Raw genomic sequence first — 22900 nt, 5'->3', positions numbered from 1 at the left:
TAACAGACACTCCTTCTTAAAAGAAGGATTAGGACACAATGAAGGAACAATAATTTCCTGATTAATATTTTTGTTGGAAACAACCTTAGGAAGAAAACCAGGTTTGGTACGTAACACTACCTTATCGGAATGAAAAATAAGGTAAGGAGAATCACATTGTAATGCCGAAAGCTCAGAAACTCTACGAGCAGAAGAAATAGCAACCAAAAATAAAACTTTCCAAGATAACAATTTAATATCTATGGAATGCATAGATTCAAATGGAACCCCTTGAAGAACCTTAAGAACTAAATTCAAACTCCAAGGAGGAGCAATAAGTCGAAACACAGGCCTGATTCTAGTCAGAGCCTGACAAAAAGGTTGAACATCCGGAATATCTGCCAGACGTTTGTGTAGCAAAATAGATAAAGCAGAAATCTGTCCCTTTAAGGAACTTGCTGATAACCCTTTCTCCAATCCTTCTTGGAGAAAAGATAAAATCCTAGGAATCCTAATCTTACTCCATGAGTAGCCCTTGGATTCGCACCAATAGATTTATATTTACGCCATATCTTATGGTAAATCCTTCTAGTAACAGGCTTACGTGCCTGGATCAACGTATCAATGATCGAATCAGAGAACCCTCGCTTAGATAAAATCAAGCGTTCAATCTCCAAGCAGTCAGCTGCAGAGAAACTAGATTCGGATGATGGAAGGGTCCCTGAATGAGAAGGTCCTGCCTCAATAGAAGCTTCCACGGTGGTAGAGAGGACATGTCTACCAGATCAGCATACCAAGTCCTGCAAGGCCACGCAGGAGCAATGAGAATCACCGAAGTCCTCTCCTCTTTGATCCGAGCAATCACCCGGGGAAGGAGAGCAAACGGTGGAAACACATAAGCTAGGTTGAACGACCAAGGCACTGCCAAGGCATCTATCAGTTCGGCCTGAGAATCCCTGGACCTGGATCCATATCTTGGGAGCTTGGCATTCTGACGAGATGCCATAAAATCCAGCTCCGGTCTGCCCCATCTGAGAATCAGGGTGGCAAAGACCTCCGGATGGAGTTCCCATTCCCCCGGATGAAACGTCTGTCTGCTCAAAAAATCCGCTTCCCAGTTGTCCACTCCTGGGATGTAGATTGCTGACAGATAACAAGAGTGAGCCTCCGCCCACCGAATTATCTTGGATACTTCTGTCATCGCTAAGGAACTCCTTGTTCCTCCCTGATGATTGATGTAAGCCACAGTCGTGATGTTGTCCGACTGAAATCTGATTAATTTGGCCGAAGCCAACTGAGGCCAAGCCTGAAGCGCATTGAATATTGCTCTCAACTCCAGAATATTGATTGGAAGTAGAGACTCCGACCGAGTCCACACACCCTGAGCCTTCAGGGAATTCCAGACTGCAACCCAACCTAGTAGACTGGCATCCGTTGTCACTATCACCCATGAGGGTCTGCGGAAGCACGTCCCTTGGGACAGATGATCCGGCGACAACCACCAAAGAAGAGAGTCCCTTGTCTCCTGATCCAGATCTATCTGAGGAGACAAATTTGCATAATCTCCATTCCACTGTCTGAGCATGCTCAGTTGTAGAGGTCTGAGATGAAAACGAGCAAACGGAATGCTGTCCATTGCCACCACCATCAATCCAATTACCTCCATGCACTGAGCCGCTGATAGCCGAGGATTGGACTGAAGGGATCTGCATGTATTCAGAATCTTTAGCTTTCTGACTTCTGTCAAAAAGATTTTCATGGATATAGAGTCTATTAGAGTTCCCAGAAAAGGAACCCTTGTCTGTGGAATTAGTGAACTCTTTTCTAGATTCACCTTCCACCCGTGAGTCTTTAGAAAGGATAGAACAATGTCGGTATGAGACTTTGTCAGCTGATAATACGACGCCTGGATCAGAATATCGTCCAGATAAGGCGCCACTGCAATGTCCAGCGGCCTGAGAACCGCCAGCAGAGACCCTAGAACCTTCATGAAGATCCTGGGTGCCGTGGCCAGCCCGAAAGAAAGGGCCACAAACTGAAAATGTTTGTCCAGAAAGGCAAACCTCAGGAACTGGTGATGATCTTTGTGGATAGGAATATGAAGATATGCATCCTTTAAGTACACGGTAGTCATATATTGACCCTCCTGGATCAATGGAAGAATTGTCCGAATAGTCTCCATCTTGAAGGATGGAACTCTGAGAAACTTGTTTAGACTCTTGAGATCTAAAATGGGTCGGAACGTTCCCTCTTTTTTGGGAACCACAAAAAGATTCGAGTAAAACCCCTGCCCCTGTTCCTGTATTGGAACGGGACAAATCACTCCCATAGTGGAGAGATCTTTTACACAACGTAAGAACGCCTCTCTTTTTATCTGGTCTACAGAAAATCGTGAAAGAATAAACCTTCCCCTTGCGAAGGAATTTTTGAACTCCAACTGATACCCTTGAGACACGATTTCTAGTGTCCAGGGATCCTGAATGTCTCTTATCTAAGCCTGGACAAAGAGAGAAAGTCTGCCCCCTACTAGATCCAGTCCCGGATCGGGGTCCGCCCCTTCATGCTGTCTTGGGAGCAGCAGCAGGCTTCTTGGGTTGTTTACTCTTGTTCCAAGTCTGGTTGGGTCTCCAGGTGGGCTTGGCTTGAGAATAATTCCCATCCTGTTTAGCGGAAGAGGAAGGGGGGACTCCTTTGAAATTACGAAAGGAACGAAAATTACTCTGTCGTCCCCTTTGCTTTCAAATCAGGCCCGAATAGGGTCTTTCCCTTGAAAGGAATAGCTAAAAGCTTGGATTTAGAGGATACATCCGCAGACCAAGACTTTAACCATAAAGCTCTTTGTGCTAAGATGGAGAATCCCAAACTCTTAGCTGCTAATTTGGTGATTTGAAAGGAAGCATCCATAATAAAAGAATTAGCCAGCTTAAGGGCCTTAATTCTGTCCTGTATTTCCTCTAAAGAGGTCTCAGTTCTAAGAGACTCTTCTAGAGCGTCAAACAAAAAGCAGCCGCAGTGGTGACTGTTACAATGCAGGCCGCCGGTTGCAATAAAAACCCTTGATGAACATAGTTTTTTGAGAAGACCCTCCAACTTCTTATCCATGGGGTCTTTGAACGCACAACTGTCCTCAATAGGAATAGTCGTACGCTTCGCCAGGGTAGAAATAGCTCCCTCCACCTTAGGGACTGTCTGCCAAGAGTCCCGAACGGTGTCAGCTATAGAATACATTTTCTTAAAAATAGGGGAAGGGGAGAACGGGATACCCGGTCTTTCCCATTCCCTTGTAATAATTTCCGAAATTCTCTTAGGAACCGGAAACACATTGGAATAAGAAGGGACCTCTAAGTATTTGTCCATCTTACTCAATTTCTCTGGTGGGACCACAATAGAGTCACAGTCGTCCAGAGTCACTAAAACCTCTCGCAGCAAAAGACGGAGGTGTTCAAGCTTAAATCTGAAGGACACGGCGTCCGAATCTGTCGGGGTCAAAGCACTTCCTGAGTCAGAAAGTTCCCCCTCAGACAGGGCCTCCCTACCCCCCAATTCAGAGCCCTGGGAGGGTACATCAGAGATAGCCATCAAAGCATCAGAAGTCGCAGGGACCACATGGGTCTCTGTCCTACTGCGTTTGCCTTGTAAAACTGGCAACTTAGATAAAACTTCTGTAAGAGTGGATGACATAACTGCAGCCATATCCTGCACAGTGAAAGAAGTGGGCCCAGTTGAAGAACACGGCGTCGCTTGAGTGGGCGTTAAAGGTTGTGACGCTTGGGGAGAAAGTTGAGGCATACCCTGAATCTCATCAGTCTGAGAAACATATATCTTTGTTAAAGAAAATCTGCTCTATACATTGCAAAGCCCTCTCAGTGCATGAGGGACAAAAAGTAACAGGGGGTTCCACATTGGCATTTAAACACATGGAACAAGTACTGGCATTAAGATCATCCATTGATAAAAAATGGTGGCCTAGATTTGGAGTTTGGCGGTAAAAGGGCTGTTAACGCTCCGCGGGCTTTTTTCTGGCCGCACCATAAAATTAACTCTGGTATCGAGAGTTCAAACAAATGCTGCGTTAGGCTCCAAAAAAGGAGCGTAGAGCATTTTTACCGCAAATGCAACTCTCGATACCAGAGTTGCTTACGGACGCGGCCAGCCTCAAAAACGTGCTCGTGCACGATTCCCCCATAGGAAACAATGGGACTGTTTGAGCTGAAAAAAAACCTAACACCTGCAAAAAAGCAGCGTTCAGCTCCTAACGCAGCCCCATTGTTTCCTATGGGGAAACACTTCCTACGTCTGCACCTAACACTCTAACATGTACCCCGAGTCTAAACGCCCCTAACCTTACACTTATTAACCCCTAATCTGCCGCCCCCGCTATCGCTGACCCCTGCATATTATTATTAACCCCTAATCTGCCGCTCCGTAAACCGCCGCAACCTACGTTATCCCTATGTACCCCTAATCTGCTGCCCTAACATCGCCGACCCCTATATTATATTTATTAACCCCTAATCTGCCCCCCTCAACGTCGCCGACACCTGCCTACACTTATTAACCCCTAATCTGCCGAGCGGACCTGAGCGCTACTATAATAAAGTTATTAACCCCTAATCCGCCTCACCAACCCTATCATAAATAGTATTAACCCCTAATCTGCCCTCCCTAACATCGCCGACACCTAACTTCAATTATTAACCCCTAATCTGACAACCGGAGCTCACCGCTATTCTAATAAATTGATTAACCCCTAAAGCTAAGTCTAACCCTAACACTAACACCCCCCTAACTTAAATATAATTTACATCTAACGAAATAAATTAACTCTTATTAAATAAATTATTCCTATTTAAAGATAAATACTTACCTGTAAAATAAATCCTAATATAGCTACAATATAAATTATAATTATATTATAGCTATTTTAGGATTAATATTTATTTTACAGGCAACTTGGTATTTATTTTAACTAGGTACAATAGCTATTAAATAGTTAAGAACTATTTAATAGTTACCTAGTTAAAATAATAACAAATTTACCTGTAAAATAAATCCTAACCTAAGATATAATTAAACCTAACACTACCCTATCAATAAAATAATTAAATAAACTACCTACAATTACCTACAATTAACCTAACACTACACTATCAATAAATTAATTAAACACAATTCCTACAAATAAATACAATTACATAAACTAGCTAAAGTACAAAAAATAAAAAAGAACTAAGTTACAAAAAATAAAAAAATATTTACAAACATAAGAAAAATATTACAACAATTTTAAACTAATTACACCTACTCTAAGCCCCCTAATAAAATAACAAAGCCCCCCAAAATAAAAAATTCCCTACCCTATTCTAAATTAAAAAAGTTACAAGCTCTTTTACCTTACCAGCCCTGAACAGGGCCCTTTGCGGGGCATGCCCCAAGAATTTCAGCTCTTTTGCCTGTAAAAGAATAAATACAATACCCCCCCCAACATTACAACCCACCACCCACATACCCCTAATCTAACCCAAACCCCCCTTAAATAAACCTAACACTAAGCCCCTGAAGATCTTCCTACCTTGTCTTCACCATACCAGGTTCACCGATCCGTCCTGGCTCCAACATCTTCATCCAACCCAAGCGGGGGTTGGCGATCCATCATCCGGTGCTGAAGAGGTCCAGAAGAGGCTCCAAAGTCTTCCTCCTATCCGGCAAGAAGAGGACATCCGGACCGGCAAACATCTTCTCCAAGCGGCATCTTCGATCTTCTTCCATCCGGTGCGGAGCGGGTCCATCTTGAAGCAGGCGACGCGGATCCATCCTCTTCTTCCGTTGTCTCCCGACTCGCCAATAGAATGCGAGCTCAATCTGATTGGCTGATTGGATCAGCCAATCGGATTGAACTTGATTCTGATTGGCTGATTCCATCAGCCAATCAGAAAATTCCTACCTTAATTCCGATTGGCTGATAGAATCCTATCAGCCAATCGGAATTCGAGGGATGCCATCTTGGATGACGTCCCTTAAAGGAACCGTCATTAGTCGGGAGACAACGGAAGAAGAGGATGGATCCGCGTCGCCTGCTTCAAGATGGACCCGCTCCGCACCGGATGGAAGAAGATCGAAGATGCCGCTTGGAGAAGATGTTTGCCGGTCCGGATGTCCTCTTCTTGCCGGATAGGAGGAAGACTTTGGAGCCTCTTCTGGACCTCTTCAGCACCGGATGATGGATCGCCAACCCCCGCTTGGGTTGGATGAAGATGTTGGAGCCAGGACGGATCGGTGAACCTGGTATGGTGAAGACAAGGTAGGAAGATCTTCAGGGGCTTAGTGTTAGGTTTATTTAAGGGGGGTTTGGGTTAGATTAGGGGTATGTGGGTGGTGGGTTGTAATGTTGGGGGGGGGGTATTGTATTTATTCTTTTACAGGCAAAAGAGCTGAAATTCTTGGGGCATGCCCCGCAAAGGGCCCTGTTCAGGGCTGGTAAGGTAAAAGAGCTTGTAACTTTTTTAATTTAGAATAGGGTAGGGAATTTTTTATTTTGGGGGGCTTTGTTATTTTATTAGGGGGCTTAGAGTAGGTGTAATTAGTTTAAAATTGTTGTAATATTTTTCTTATGTTTGTAAATATTTTTTTATTTTTTGTAACTTAGTTCTTTTTTATTTTTTGTACTTTAGCTAGTTTATGTAATTGTATTTATTTGTAGGAATTGTGTTTAATTAATTTATTGATAGTGTAGTGTTAGGTTAATTGTAGGTAATTGTAGGTAGTTTATTTAATTATTTTATTGATAGGGTAGTGTTAGGTTTAATTATATCTTAGGTTAGGATTTATTTTACAGGTAAATTTGTTATTATTTTAACTAGGTAACTATTAAATAGTTCTTAACTATTTAATAGCTATTGTACCTAGTTAAAATAAATACCAAGTTGCCTGTAAAATAAATATTAATCCTAAAATAGCTATAATATAATTATAATTTATATTGTAGCTATATTAGGATTTATTTTACAGGTAAGTATTTATCTTTAAATAGGAATAATTTATTTAATAAGAGTTAATTTATTTCGTTAGATGTAAATTATATTTAAGTTAGGGGGGTGTTAGTGTTAGGGTTAGACTTAGCTTTAGGGGTTAATCAATTTATTAGAATAGCGGTGAGCTCCGGTCGTCAGATTAGGGGTTAATAATTGAAGTTAGGTGTCGGCGATGTTAGGGAGGGCAGATTAGGGGGTTAATACTATTTATTATAGGGTTAGTGAGGCGGGTTAGGGGTTAATAACTTTATTATAGTAGCGCTCAGGTCCGCTCGGCAGATTAGGGGTTAATAAGTGTAGGCAGGTGTCGGCGACGTTGAGGGGGGCAGATTAGGGGTTAATAAATATAATATAGGGGTCGGCGGTGTTAGGGGTAGCAGATTAGGGGTACATAGGGATAACGTAGGTGGCGGCGCTTTGCGGTCGGAAGATTAGGGGTTAATTATTTTAAGTAGCTGGCGGCGACGTTGTGGGGGGCAGGTTAGGGGTTAATAAATGTAATACAGGGGTCGGCGGGGTTAGGGGCAGCAGATTAGGGGTACATAAGTATAACGTAGGTGGCGGTCGGCAGATTAGGGGTTAAAAATTTTAATCGAGTGGCGGCGATGTGGGGGGAGCTCGGTTTAGGGGTACATAGGTAGTTTATGGGTGTTAGTGTACTTTAGGGTACAGTAGTTAAGAGCTTTATGAACCGGCGTTAGCCAGAAAGCTCTTAACTCCTGCTATTTTCAGGCGGCTGGAATTTTGTCGTTAGAGCTCTAACGCTCACTTCAGAAACGACTCTAAATACCGGCGTTAGAAAGATCCCATTGAAAAGATAGGATACGTAAATGGCGTAGGGGGATCTGCGGTATGGAAAAGTCGCGGCTGAAAAGTGAGCGTTAGACCCTTTAATCACTGACTCCAAATACCAGCGGGCGGCCAAAACCAGCGTTAGGAGCCTCTAACGCTGGTTTTGACGGCTACCGCCGAACTCCAAATCTAGGCCGGTATTTGTCGTAGTATTTAATTATGTAACACACTTTTTATATACAGAATTTGAAAATATGCAAGAGAGCCGTTTGCAAAACAAAAAAAACAAAAACAACTGTGCCTTTAAAAATAAAAAAATTTGCCCAGCACTCTGTACAAAACTTTTTATAACTGTGTCTTTGGAGAAAAAGAATTGTGTCTTACATATCCCAGTAAAGTTAACTAAATTTGAACAGTAACTGTACACTTGAAAATAAACACCTCGCCACAGCTCTGCTGCGGCGCCTACCTGTTCCCTATGACGCAGTGACAAAGGCAACCCGAGCAACAGAGTGTCTAAAACCGCCGGTGTTTTTCTACCACCCACGTGGTCCAGACAAACACCGGAGTCAAGTACACTGTCCGACTCCCAGGAACACACTGCGCGGCTTCTCCCAGCGCGCGAAAGAATGCCCAGCCCATCGTGGGCGTATCAAGTCGAAACTCCCGGGATAAATTTTACACAAAACGAAGTGACCAAAAAAATTAAACATAAGCCAGTCCCGTTTTAACATCAACTCCCGGTCTGCTGTTATAAACAACCCTGCCGGGGCCATACTAGAGCAGTGCTATTCCCCGGAGTATAACTCCAAGCCAGATCCCCAGCGTCAGCCCACACGTGAAAGGGTTAAAGAGAGTGTATCTCCCCAATAACAAACCCCATATAACATTATGCAGTCCCAACAATAGGCCAAATAATGATAGCAGCCCTTCAGTACCGTGTATAGTAGGACACAGACCTTGGACAGAAGGGCCAGCTTACAGAGGAGAAACGAACAGTCTTTTCTGAGTTACCAGGTGTCACAGAACATAATAGACTGCACATACCTCAATGCTGAGTAACAGCATGACTTGTCCCACACTGCCCTTCTTCTCCTCCAGGAATCTGTGGAACAAACTGGGTCTTAGATAATATCTGCTAAGACCATATTCAGCAGGGCAGCACACAGTCTGGGAGTCGCAGAGAGAATTGTAGAATCTCCTCAGTTCCCATTGCTGAAAAGCCTGTAGCTTTACCCCTGAGTAAAATAGTACACACTGGCACCATTTAAAAATAATAAACTCTTGATTGAAGAATCTAAACTAACACCTCACTTTACCTCTTCCTATCACTAACACAGGCAAAGAGAATGACTGGAGTGGGAGGGAAGGGAGGAGCTATATATACAGCTCTGCTGTGGTGCTCTTTGCCTCCTCCTGCTGACCAGGAGGCGATATTCCCATAAGTAAGGTTGAAATCCTTGTTGGTATAGCTGTACCGCAAGCCTTTTGAGCCTGTAACGCAACGTCAGTCCCTTACTCATAAAAATGAAGCTTTTTTATGGGATTCCCATAGTGCTGCCATTACGAGTTTTGCAGTGAGGCTAAAAAGCTTGCGTTGCAGCCTATAACGACAAGATCCGTACCGCCATCTGAGAGCAGTAGTTATGAGTTTTGCGCAACAAAACTGTTACTTAAAACTCATAACTAAAGTGTTACAAAGTACACTAATACCCATAAACTACCTATTAACCCCTAAACTGAGGCCCCCCGCATCGCAAATACTATATTAAACTTATTAACCCCTAATCTGCCGCTCCCAACATCGCCGCCACTAATAAAATGTATTAACCCCTATTCCGGCGCTCCCCGTCATCGCCACCACTATACTAAAGTTATTAACCCCTATTCCCCCACACCCCTACATCGCTCACACTATAATAAATCTATTAACTCCTATTCCACCGCTCAACGACATCGCCGCCACTAAATAAGTTATTAACCCCTAAACCTCTGGCCTCCCACATCACTACCACTAAATAAACCTATTAACCCCTAAACCGCCAGCCCCCCACATCGCAACAACCTAAATTAAACTATTAACCCCTAAACCTAACCGTAACCCTAACCCTAACACCCCCTAACTTTAACATAATTAAAATACAGCTAAATTAAAGTTACAATTATTAAAGGGACTGTAAATGTTAAACTAAAATCATTAAAGTATTGCTATTCAAGCAATTTATTAAATATTGACTTTAGTTTGCAGAGCATAAGCGCTACGGAAGCGTTTTAAAATAAATAAAAATAATTACCAAATTTGCCATCCATTATCTGCCCATGCAGCCCGATATTTTTTCCTTAGGGACAGTGCTGCAGGGAGGTTCTGTCAATCATGTATTGTGAAACGCCCACATTTTCCGATCTGGGACACGCATTTCCACATCCTCTGCGCAGGCTCAATCTGAAACACAGAATCTTAATGTAGGACGAAGCATTGAGATTCTGTGTTTATGGCTGTTGGATGCGTTGAATGCGCATGCGCACATGGAGAAGGAATGGGTGCTGTCAAAATTGGAGAAGATGGGCGTTCCCTCCACTGTTGGCTGCAGGGGCAATGACGGCAAGTAATGGAAAAAAACTTTGGATTCGTAGGCGGACAGAAGATGCGTTTTTGGGTAAGTATAAAATACTTTTTTAAACGCATCCACTGCACTTTTGCTCTGCAAACTTGGGCTAATGTATTTAGAAAGTAAGAGACTTAAAGCTAAGGGCAATTATAGTTTAACGTTTGCTATCCCTTTAACTAAATAATATCTATTTAAAACTAAATACAAACTTACCTGTGAAATGAAACCTAAGCTAGCTACAATATAACATATTGTAGGTAGCTTAGGTTTTATTTTTATTTCACAGGTAATATTGTATTTATTTTAAGTAGGTAGACTAGTTAGTAAAGTAATATTAACTATGTAATAACTACCTAGCTAAAATAAATACAAACTTACCTGTGAAATAAAACCTAAGCTGCTTTACACTAAAACCTAACATTACAAAAAATAAAAAACACTAAAATTAAAAAAAATAAAAAAAAATACCATTACAAAAATAACAAACGGCCAGATTACGAGTTTTGCATTAGAAGCTGTGCGGTGCTAACGAGCAGTTTTTTCTCACCACTCAGTTACCTGCAGCGCTGGTATTACGGGATTTTACAAACCCGGCGTTAAAAGGCAAGAAGTGAGCGTTGAGCAAAATTGTGCTCCTTACCGCACTTCAATACCAGTGCTGCTTAAGTCAGCGGTGAGCTGGTCATACGTGCTCGTGCACGATTTCCCCATAGAAATCAACGGGGAGAGAAGGCTGAGAAAAAGTCTAACACCTGCAAAAAAGCAGCGTAAAACTCAGTAACGCAGCCCCATTGATTCCTATGGGGAAATAAAATTTATGTTTACACCTAACACCCTAACGTGAACCCCGATTCTAAATACCCCTAATCTTACACTTATTAACCCCTAATCTGCCGCCCCGACATCGTTGCCACCTACATTATATTTTTTAATCCCTAATCTACCGCTCCGGACATCGCTGCCACTATAATAAACATATTAACCCCTAAACCGCCGCACAAACATTAGTTAAATATTATTAACCCCTAATCTGCCGTCCCTAACATCGCTGCCACCTACCTACATTTATTAGCCCCTAATCTGCCGCCCCCAACGTCGCCGCCACTATACTAAATGTATTAACCCCTAAACCTAAGACTAACCCCCCCAACTTAAATATTACAATAAATATAAATACAAATTAATATTATTAACTAAATAATTCCTATTTAAAACTAAATACTTACCTGTAAAATAAACCCTAAATTAGCTACAATATAACTAATAGTTACATTGTAGCTAGCTTAGGGTTTATTTTTATTTTACAGGCAAGTTTGTATTTATTTTAACTAGGTAGAATAGTTACTAAATAGTTATTAACTATTTAATAACTACCTAGCTAAAATAAATACAAAAGTACCTGTAAAATAAAACCTAACCTAAAGTTACACTAACACCTAACACTACACTACAATTAAATAAATTAACTAAATTAAATACAATTAAATAAATTAAATTAAATTAGCTAAATCACAAAAAAACAAACACTAAATTACAGAAAATAAAAAAACTAATTACAGATCTTTAAACTAATTACACCTAATCTAATAGCCCTATCAAAATAAAAAAGCCCCCCCCACAAATAAAAAAAACCCTAGCCTAAACTAAACTACCAATAGCCCTTAAAAGGGCCTTTTGCGGGGCATTGCCTCAAAGAAATCAGCTCTTTTTCCTGTAAAAAAAAATACAAACAACCCCCCCAACAGTAAAACCCACAACCCACACAACCAACCCCTCAAATAAAATACTAACTAAAAAAACCTAAGCTCCCCATTGCCCTGAAAAAGGGCATTTGGATGGGCATTGCCCTTAAAAGGGCAGTTAGCTCTTTTGCGGCCCAAAGCCCTAACCTAAAAATAAAACCCACCCAATACACCCTTAAAAAAACCTAACACTAACCCCCTGAAGATCGACTTACTGTTCTGAAGACCGGACATCCATCTTCAAGGAAGCGGCAGAAGTCTTCATCCAACCGGGCCGAAGTCCTCAACGAAGCCGGGAGAAGTCTTCATCCAAGCCAGGCAAAGTGGTCCTCCAGACGGGCAGAAGTCTTCATCCAGACGGCATCTTCTATCTTCATCTATCCGACGCGGAGCGGGTCCATCTTCATCCGGAGTCTTCTTACTGAATGAAGGTACCTTTAAGTGACGTCATCCAAGATGGCGTCCCTTAGATACCGATTGGCTGATAGAATTCTATCAGCCAATCGGAATTAAGGTAGAAAAAATCCTATTGGCTGATGCAATCAGCCAATACGATTGAACTTCAATCCTATTGGCTGATCCAATCAGCCAATAGGATTGGGCTTGCATTCTACAGGAAAAAGAGCTGATTTCTTTTGGGCAATGACCCGCAAAAGGCCCTTTTAAGGGCTATTGGTAGTTTAGTGTAGGCTAGGGTTTTTTTATTTAGAAGGGGCTTTTTTTTATTTTGATAGGGCTATTAGATTAGGTGTAATTAGTTTAAAGATCTGTAATTTGTTTTTTATTTTCTGTAATTTAGTGGGGGGGGTTTGTGATTTAGCTAATTTAATTGATTTATTTGTATTTAATTTAGTTAATTTATTTAATTGTAGTGTAGTGTTAGGTGTTAGTGTAACTTAGGTTAGGTTTTATTTTACAGGTCAATTTGTATTTATTTTAGCTAGGTAGTTATTAAATAGTTAATAACTATTTAGTAACTATTCTACCTAGTTAAAATAAATACAAACTTGCCTGTAAAATACAAATAAACCCTAAGATAGCTACAATGTAACTATTAGTTATATTGTAGCTAGCTTAGGGTTTCTTTTATAGGTAAGTATTTAGTTTTAAATAGGAATTATTAAGTTAATGATAGGAATTTTATTTAGATTTATTTAAATTATATTTACGTTAGGGGGGTTAGGGTTAGACTTAGATTAGGGATTAATAAGTGTAGGTAGGTTGCGGCAACATTGGGGACGGCAGATTAAGGGTTAATAAGAATAATGTAGGTGTTGGCGATGTTGGGGGCAGCAGATTAGGGGTTAATAAGTATAATGTAGGTGGCGGCGATGTCCGGAGCGGCAGATTAGGGGTTAATAAGTATAATGTAGGTGGCGGCGATGTTAGGGGCGGCAGATTAGGGATTAATAACTAGTGTTTGCGAGGCGGGAGTGCGGCGGTTTAGGGGTTAATATGTTTATTATAGTGGCGGCGATGGCGGCAGATTAGGGGTTAAAAAATGTATTATAGTGTTTGCGATGCGGGAGGGCCTCGGTTTAGGGGTTAGTTTATGGGTGTTAGTGTACTTTGTAGCACTTTAGTTATGAGTTTTATGCTACGGCGTTGTACCATAAAACTCTTAACTACTGACTTTAAAATGCGTTAGGGATCTTGGAGGTAGAGGGTGTACCGCTCACTTTTTGGCCTCCTAGGACAGACTTGTAATACCAGCGCTATGGAAGTTCCATAGAAAAAAGGGTTTACAAAGTTTACGTAAGTTGTTTTTGCGGTAAGGCCAAAGAAGTGTGCGGTGCCCCTAAACCTGCAAGGCTCGTAATACCAGCGGGTGTAAAAAAACAGAATTTATGCTTACCTGATAAATTACTTTCTCTTGTGGTGTATCCAGTCCACGGATTCATCCTTTACTTGTGGGATATTCTCCTTCCCTACAGGAAGTAGCAAAGAGAGCACACAGCAGAGCTGTCCATATAGCTCCCCCTCTAGCTCCACCCCCCAGTCATTCGACCAAAGGTTAGGAAGAGAAAGGAGAAATCATAGGGTGCAGTGGTGACTGTAGTTTAAACAAAAAAATTTTTACCTGACTCAATTGCTAGGGCGGGCCGTGGACTGGATACACCACAAGAGAAAGTAATTTATCAGGTAAGCATACATTCTGTTTTCTCTTGTAAGGTGTATCCAGTCCACGGATTCATCCTTTACTTGTGGGATACCAATACCAAAGCTTTAGGACACGGATGAAGGGAGGGAACAAGACAGGTACCTTAAACGGAAGGCACCACTGCTTGCAAAACCTTTCTCCCAAAAATAGCCTCCGAAGAAGCAAAAGTATCGAATTTGTAAAATTTGGAAAAAGTATGCAGTGAAGACCAAGTCGCTGCCTTACAAATCTGTTCAACAGAAGCCTCATTTTTAAAAGCCCATGTGGAAGCCACTGCTCTAGTAGAATGAGCAGTAACAGTTTCAGGAGGCTGCTGGCCAGCAGTCTCATAGGCCAAACGGATGATGCTTTTCAGCCAAAAGGAAAGAGAGGTAGAAGTCACTTTCTGACCTCTCCTCTTACCAGAATAGATAACAAACAAGGAAGATGTGTGTCTGAAATCCTTAGTTGCTTGTAAATAGAACTTTAAAGCACGAACTACATCAAGATTGTGTAACAGACGTTCCTTCTTCGAAGAAGGATTAGGATACAGAGAAGGAACAACTGTTTCCTGGTTAATATTCTTGTTAGAAACAACTTTAGGAAGAAAACCAGGCTTGGTACACAAAACCACCTTATCTGCGTGGAACACCAGGTAAGGTGAATCACACTGTAAGGCAGATAATTCAGAGACTCTTCGAGCAGAAGAGATGGCTACCAAAAACAAAACTTTCCAAGATAACAACTTAATATCTATGGAATGTAAGGGTTCAAACGGAATCCCTTGAAGAACTGAAAGAACTAGATTTAGACTCCATGGCGGAGCCACTGGTTTATAAACAGGCTTGATTCTGACTAAAGCCTGAGTAAACGCTTGAACGTCTGGTACTTCTGCCAGATGCTTGTGTAAAAGAATAGACAGAGCCGATATCTGTCCCTTCAAGGAACTAGCTGACAATCCTTTCTCCAATCCTTCTTGGAGGAAAGACAATATCCTGGGAATCCTAATCTTACTCCACGAGTAACCCTTGGATTCACACCAACAAAGATATTTCCGCAATATCTTATGGTAGATTTTCCTGGTGACAGGCTTTCTAGCCTGAATCAGAGTATCTATAACTGATTCAGAGAAACCACGCTTTGATAGAATTAAGCGTTCAATATCCAAGCAGTCAGACGCAGAGAAATTAGGTTTGGATGCTTGAACGGACCCTGTATTAGAAGATCCTGCCTCATTGGCAATGTCCATGGTGGGACAGAAGACATGTCCACTAGGTCTGCATACCAAGTCCTGCGTGGCCACGCAGGCGCTATCAGAAACACCGAAGCCTTCTCCTGCTTGATTCTGGCGACCAGACGAGGGAGAAGAGGAAACGGTTGAAAAACATAAGCCAGATTGAAGGACCAAGGCGCTGCTAGAGCATCTATCAATACCGCCTTGGGATCCCGGGACCTGGACCCATAGAGAGGAAGTTTGGTGTTCTGACGGGACGCCATCAGTTCCAACTCTGGGGTGCCCCATAGCTGAGTCAGCAGGGCAAATACCTCCGGGTGGAGTTCACACTCCCCCAGGTGAAAAGTCTGACGACTTAGAAAATCCGCCTCCCAGTTGTCTACTCCTGGGATGTGAATTGCTGAGAGATGGCAGGAGTGATCCTTCGCCCACCTGATTATTTTGGTTACTTCCGTCATCGCTAGGGAGCTCTTTGTTCCGCCCTGATGATTGACGTAAGCTACAGTCGTAATGTTGTCCAACTGAAATCTGATGAATTTGGCCGCAGCTAGTTGAGGCCATGCCTGAAGAGCATTGAATATTGCCCTCAGTTCCAGAATGTTTATCGGGAGAAGTGTTTCTTCCCAAGACCATAAGCCCTGAGCTTTCAGGGAGTCCCAGACCGCCCCCCAGCCTAACAGACTGGCGTCGGTCGTTACAATGATCCACTCTGGCCTGCGGAAACATATTCCCTGAGACAGGTGAACTCTTTTTGATGTTCACTTTCCACCCGTGAGACCTCAGAAAAGCCAATACAATCTCCGTGTGAGACTTGGTTCTTTGGAAAGTCGACGCCTGAATTAAGATGTCGTCTAGGTAAGGCGCCACTGCTATGCCCCGCGGTCTTAGAACCGCCAGGAGGGACCCTAGCACCTTTGTGAAAATTCTGGAAGCAGTGGCCAACCCGAAAGGAAGAGCCACAAACTGATAATGCTTGTCCAGAAATGCGAACCTGAGAAACTGGTGATGATCTTTGTGGATAGGAATGTGCAGATACGCATCCTTTAGATCCACGGTAGTCATATATTGACCCTCCTGGATCATTGGTAAGATTGTCCGAATGGTCTCCATCTTGAATGATGGGACTCTGAGGAATTTGTTTGGAATTTTGAAATGCAGGATTGGTCTGAAAGTTCCTTCTTTTTTGGGAACCACAAACAGGTTTGAGTATAACCCCAGTCCTTGTTCTGCAACTGGAACTGGGTGGATCACTCCTATTGTATGTAGATCTTCTTTGTCTGATCTGTAGACAGACGAGAAATGTGGAACCTTCCCCTTGGAGGAGAGTCCTTGAATTCTAGAAGGTATCCCTGGGCTACAATCTCTAATGCCCAAGGATCGTGTACATCTTTTGCCCAGGCCTGAGCGAAGAGAGAGAGTCTAGCCCCTACTAGATCCGGTCCCGGATCGGGGGCTACCGCTTCATGCTGTCTTGGTGGCAGCTGCAGGCTTTTTGGCCTGTTTACCCTTATTCCAGCCCTGGTAAGGTTTCCAGGTTGCCTTGGGCTGTGAAGCGTTACCCTCTTGCTTTGCAGCCGGAGAGGATGAAGTGGGGCCGTTCCTGAAATTGCGAAAGGAACGAAAATTAGCTTTGTTTTTTGTCTTAAAGGCTTTGTCCTGAGGGAGAGCATGGCCTTTACCCCCGGTGATATCTGAAATAATCTCTTTCAATTCAGGCCGAAGAGGGTCTTTCCTTTGAAAGGAATGTTCAAAAGCTTGGATTTAGACGACACATCGGCCGACCAGGACTTTAGCCATAGCGCCCTGCGCGCCAAAATGGTGAAACCTGAATTTTTCGCCGCTAACTTAGCTATTTGGAAAGCGGCGTCCCTGATAAAAGAATTAGCTAGCTTTGGAGCCTTAATTCTATCCATAATTTCCTCATATGAGGTCTCCGTCTGGAGCGAGTCTTCCAGCGCCTCAAACCAGAAAGCAGCTGCAGTAGTTACAGGAATAATGCAGGCAATAGGTTGGAGAAGAAAACCTTGTTGAGCAAAAATTTTCTTAAGTAAACCCTCTAATTTTTTATCCATAGGGTCTTTAAAAGCACAACTGTCTTCAATTGGTATGGTTGTGCGTTTAGCAAGCGTAGAAACAGCCCCCTCCACCTTAGGGAACGTCTGCCACGAGTCCTGCATGGGGTCAGATATGGGGAACATTTTCTTAAAAACAGGAGGGGGCACAAAAGGGACACCTGGTCTATCCCACTCCCTAGTAACGATATCCGCTATCCTCTTAGGGACCGGAAACGCATCAGTGTAAACCGGGACCTCTAAGTACTTGTCTATTTTACACAATTTCTCTGGAACCACCAAAGGGTCGCAGTCATCCAGAGTAGCTAATACCTCCCTGAGCAAAACGCGGAGGTGTTCTAGTTTAAATTTAAAAGCCAATGTATCTGAATCTGTCTGAGGAGGAACCCTTCCTGAATCAGAGACTTCTCCCTCAGACATCAGATCCCTCGCTCCCACTTCAGAGCGTTGTGAGGGTATATCAGATACAGCTACCAAAGCGTCAGAATGCTCATAATCTGTTCTTAAAACGGAGCTATCACGCTTTGCAGGTAACACGGGCAGTTTAGATAAGAAAGCTGCAAGAGAATTATCCATGACTGCCGCTAAGTCTTGTAATGTAAAAGAGTTAGACGCACTAGAGGTACTAGGCGTCGCTTGAGCGGGCGTAACTGGTTGTGACACTTGGGGAAAGGCAGACGGGCTACCCTCGTTACCTTCAGTCTGAGAATCATCTTGGGCCACATTCTTAAGTGCAACAATATGATCTTTAAAGTGTATAGACATATCAGTACAAGTGGGACACATTCTGTTAGGGGGTTCCACCATGGCTTCTAAACACATTGAACAAGGATTTTCCTTGGTGTCAGACATGTTTAACAGACTAGTAGTATACACAAACAGGCTTGGAAATCACTTTAATCAAATAAAAAAACACAATTTGAAAAAATGTTACTGTGCCTTTAAGAGATAAAAAAGGCACACAATTTTACAAAACAGTGAAAAATGCAGTAATCCTTTTGAAATTTTCACAGTATGTACCTAGAGCCTTAGTAAGATTGCACCACTAGTAGCAAAACGATTTACCCCTTAATGCCCAAACCGGAGCAGCCTAAAGCCAACACCCAGTTAAAATCACTACAGTACCTTGCCACAGCACTGCTGTGGCCCTACCTGCCCTTAGGGACCAGATTTGGGGGAATATAGCTTCTTTTAGGCCCTCGAACAGCAGCAGGACCCTCCATGTGAAGCAGCATGAACTTCTATGTAATTTTAACTGCGCATCTGAGGTGCGAAATTAGGCCCCTCCCACTCTACTCCGGAGCTGTGAGGCATAAGAAATCACTCCAAAGTGAATAAAAAATAGCCATGTGGGTAATAACCCCAGAAAGAACCCAAAAGGACTTTCAAAGTGTCTTTTTTCCTAATAAAACAATCGATTGTGTCAACCAGTATAATTAGCCCTGTTATGTAAGCATTCAATTCCTTACTAAGTCTCTGAACATAGCTTACCCTCCCCTCATGGGGATATTGTCAGTCTCTTCTAGCATTATCTCAGTCTTGTCTAGAAATAAATGACTGAACATACCTTATTGTAGTTCCCCTGCAAACTGTTCCCCCCAACTGAAGTTTTCTGGTACTCCTCAGTCCTGTGTGGGAACAGCAGTGGATTTTAGTTACAACATGCTAAAATCATTTTCCTCTCAGCAGAAATCTTCATCACTTTTCTGCTAGAGAGTAAATAGTACAAACCGGTACCATTTAAAATAACAAACTTTTGATTGAAGATAATAAAAACTACAATTCTAACACCACATTCACTTTACCCTCCCGAGAGAGACCCTAGTGCTTAGAGCCGGCAAAGAGAATGACTGGGGGGTGGAGCTAGAGGGGGAGCTATATGGACAGCTCTGCTGTGTGCTCTCTTTGCCACTTCCTGTAGGGAAGGAGAATATCCCACAAGTAAAGGATGAATCCGTGGACTGGATACACCTTACAAGAGAAAGCAGCGTTAGGACCTGTTAACGCTGCTTTTTCAGCCTAACGCACAACTAGTAATCTAGCCAAAAATGATCCAAAACAATAAAAATGATTCCTATTCTAATACCCTTTAAAAAAAAATAAACCCTAATCTATAATAAACTACCAAGGGCCCTTAAAAGGGAATTTTGTATGGCATTGCCCTAAAGTTAACAGCTCTTTTGTTAAAAAATAAAATCAAACACCCCCTAACAGTATACAAACCCCCAACCCACAAAAAAATAAAGTCAAACCTAATCTACCCATTGCCCTGAAAAGTGTATTTGTATGGGAATTGCACTTAAAAGGGCATTCAGCTCTTTTGCTGCCCAATAGAAATACAAAATGGCTATTCTAAAACGAAAAACTCATCCCAAAACAAAAAAACATTACACAGAATAACAAACTAATTATCCAAAATAATAACAATTATTCCTATTCTAATACCCATTAAAAAAATTAAAAAAAATAAATAAAAGAAACCTAAGCTATAATAAGCTACAAATAGCACTTAAAAGGGCCTTTTGTAGGGCATTGACCTAAAGAAATCAGATCTTTTTCGGAGAAAAAAAAATACAAAGACTCACTAACATTACAAACCTCCACCCCCCCAAACCCACAAAATAAAAAAAAAACAATCTACCCATTGCACTGAAAAGGGCATTTGTATGGGCATTGCCCTTAAAAGGACATTTAGCTCTTTTTCTTTCCCTTTAAAGGGCATTTAGCTCTTTTAAGAAATGCCCAACCCCTAATCAAAAAAAAAAGAAAATTATGCTTACCTGATAAATTTATTTCTTTTTTGACACAATGAGTCCACGGATCATCTTAATTACTAATGGGAAATTCACCTCCTGGTCAGCAGGAGGAGGCAAAGATCACCACAGCAGAGCTGTTATATAGCTCCTCCCTTCCCTCCCACTCCAGTCATTCGACCGAAGATAGGAAGAGAAAGGAAAAGCCAAGGTGCAGAGGTGTCTGAAGTTTACAATAACCCACAACCTGTCTAAAAAGAACAGGGCGGGCCGTGGACTCATCGTGTCAAAAAAGAAATACATTTATCAGGTAAGCATAAATTTTCTTTTCTTTTTTAAGACACAATGAGTCCACGGATCATCTTAATTACTAATGGGATTCAATACCCAAGCTAGAGTGCACTTGATACGGGAGGGACAAGACAGGGAACCTTAACGGAAGGCACCACTGCTTGAAGAATTTTTCTCCCAAAAGCGGCCTCATCCGAGGCAAAAATATGAAATTTGTAGAACTTTGAAAAAAGTAAATTTATGCTTACCTGATAAATTAATTTCTTCTATGATATGATGAGTCCACGGATTTCATCCTTACTTGTGGGATTTATCCTCCTGCTAACAGGAAGTGGCAAAGAGCACCACAGCAGAGCTGTATATATAGCTCCTCCCTTCCCTCCACCTCCAGTCATTTGACCGAAGTTAGGAAGAGAAAGGAAAAGCCAAAGGTGCAGAGGTGACTGAAGTTGATAAAAAATATAAAATAATCTAAATATGTCTTAAAAAATGACAGGGTGGGCCGTGGACTCGTCATATCGTAGAAGAAATTAAGATATGACGAGTCCACAGATTTCATCCTTAATTGTGGGATACAATACCAAAGCTACAGGACACGGAAGAAAGGGAGGGACAAGACAGAGACCTAAACGGAAGGCACCACTGCTTGAAGAACCTTTCTCCCAAAACCAGCCTAAGAAGAAGCAAAAGTATAAAATTTGGAAAATTTGGAAAAAGTGTGAAGAGACGACCAAGTTGCAGCCTTGCAAATCTGTTCAACAGAAGCATCGTTTTTAAATGCCCATGAGGAAGCCACAGCCCTAGTGGAATGAGCCATAATTCTTTAAAGGGACATTATACACTCATTTTTTCTTTGCATAAATGTTTTGTAGATGATCTATTTATATAGCCCATAAAGTTTGTTTTTTTTAAATAAATGTATAGTTTTGCTTATTTTTAAGTAACATTGCTCTGATTTTCAGACTCCTAACCAAGCCCCAAAGTTTTATGTGAATACCGTCAGCTACCTTCTCCAGCTTGCTCCTGTTTGTGTAAAGGGTCTTTTCATATGCAAAAGAAGGGGGAGGCGGGAGTGTCTTATTTGCCACTTGCAGTGGGCTTTCCAGCCACATTTTCAACAGAGCCAAACTGACAGCTTCTAAGTACGTTTTTAAACAATTTTATACTGGATTTTTATATCAGTATCTGTGCATCTTATTCTTTATAGTAGTTTCTATTACATGCAGTTATATGAAAATGAGTGTATACTGTTCCTTTAAGTAGGCTGCTGTCCAGCAGTCTCATATGCCAGACGGATGATACTTTTCAGCCGAAAAGAAAGGGAGGTAGCCGTAGCTTTCTGACCCCTACGCTTTCCAAAAAAACAATGAATAATGAAGATGATTGACGGAAATCCTTAGTCGCCTGCAAGTAAAACTTCAGGGCATGGACCACGTCCAGGTTATGCAACATACGCTCCTTCTTAGAAGAAAGGTTAGGACACAATGAAGGAACAACGATTTCCTGATTATTATTCTTATTAGAAACAACCTTAGGAAGGAACCCAGGTTTGGTACGTAAAACCACCTTATCAGAATGGAAGTTAAGATAAGGTGAATCACATTGTAATGCTGAAAGCTCAGAAACTCTACGAGCAGAAGAAATAGCAACCAAAAACAAGACTTTCCAAGATAACAACTTAATATCTATGGAATGCATGGGTTCAAACGGAACCCCTTGAAGAACATTCAGAACTAAATTCAAACTCCAGGGTGGAGCAATAGGTCTAAACACAGGCTTAATCGTAGTTAGAGCCTGGCAAAAAGACTGAATGTCTGGAACATCTGCCAAATGTTTGTGTAGCAAAATAGACAAAGCAGAAATTTGACCCTTTAAGGAACTCGCTGATAATCCCTTCTCCAAACCTTCTTGGAGAAAGGACAGCCCTTTGCGCCATATCTTATGATAGATCTTTCTAGTTACAGGCTTACGTGCCTGAATCAAAGCATCGATGACGAATCAGAGAAACCCCGCTTAGATAAAATCAAGCGTTCAATCTCCAAGCAGTCAAATGCAGAGAAATTAGATTTGGATATTGGAAAGGACCTTAAATGAGAATGTCCTGTCTTACCGGAAGCTTCCACAGAGGTATAGAGGACATGTCCACTAGATCTGCATACCAAGTCCTGCGTGGCCACGCAGGCGCGATTAGAATTACTGAAGCTCTCTCCTTTTTGATCCGAGCAATCACCCGGGGAAGGAGAGGAAACGGTGGAAA

Source organism: Bombina bombina, chromosome 5 (genome assembly GCF_027579735.1).
Source record: "Bombina bombina isolate aBomBom1 chromosome 5, aBomBom1.pri, whole genome shotgun sequence".
Lineage (NCBI taxonomy): Eukaryota > Metazoa > Chordata > Amphibia > Anura > Bombinatoridae > Bombina > Bombina bombina.
This window is presented reverse-complemented; position numbering follows the sequence as displayed.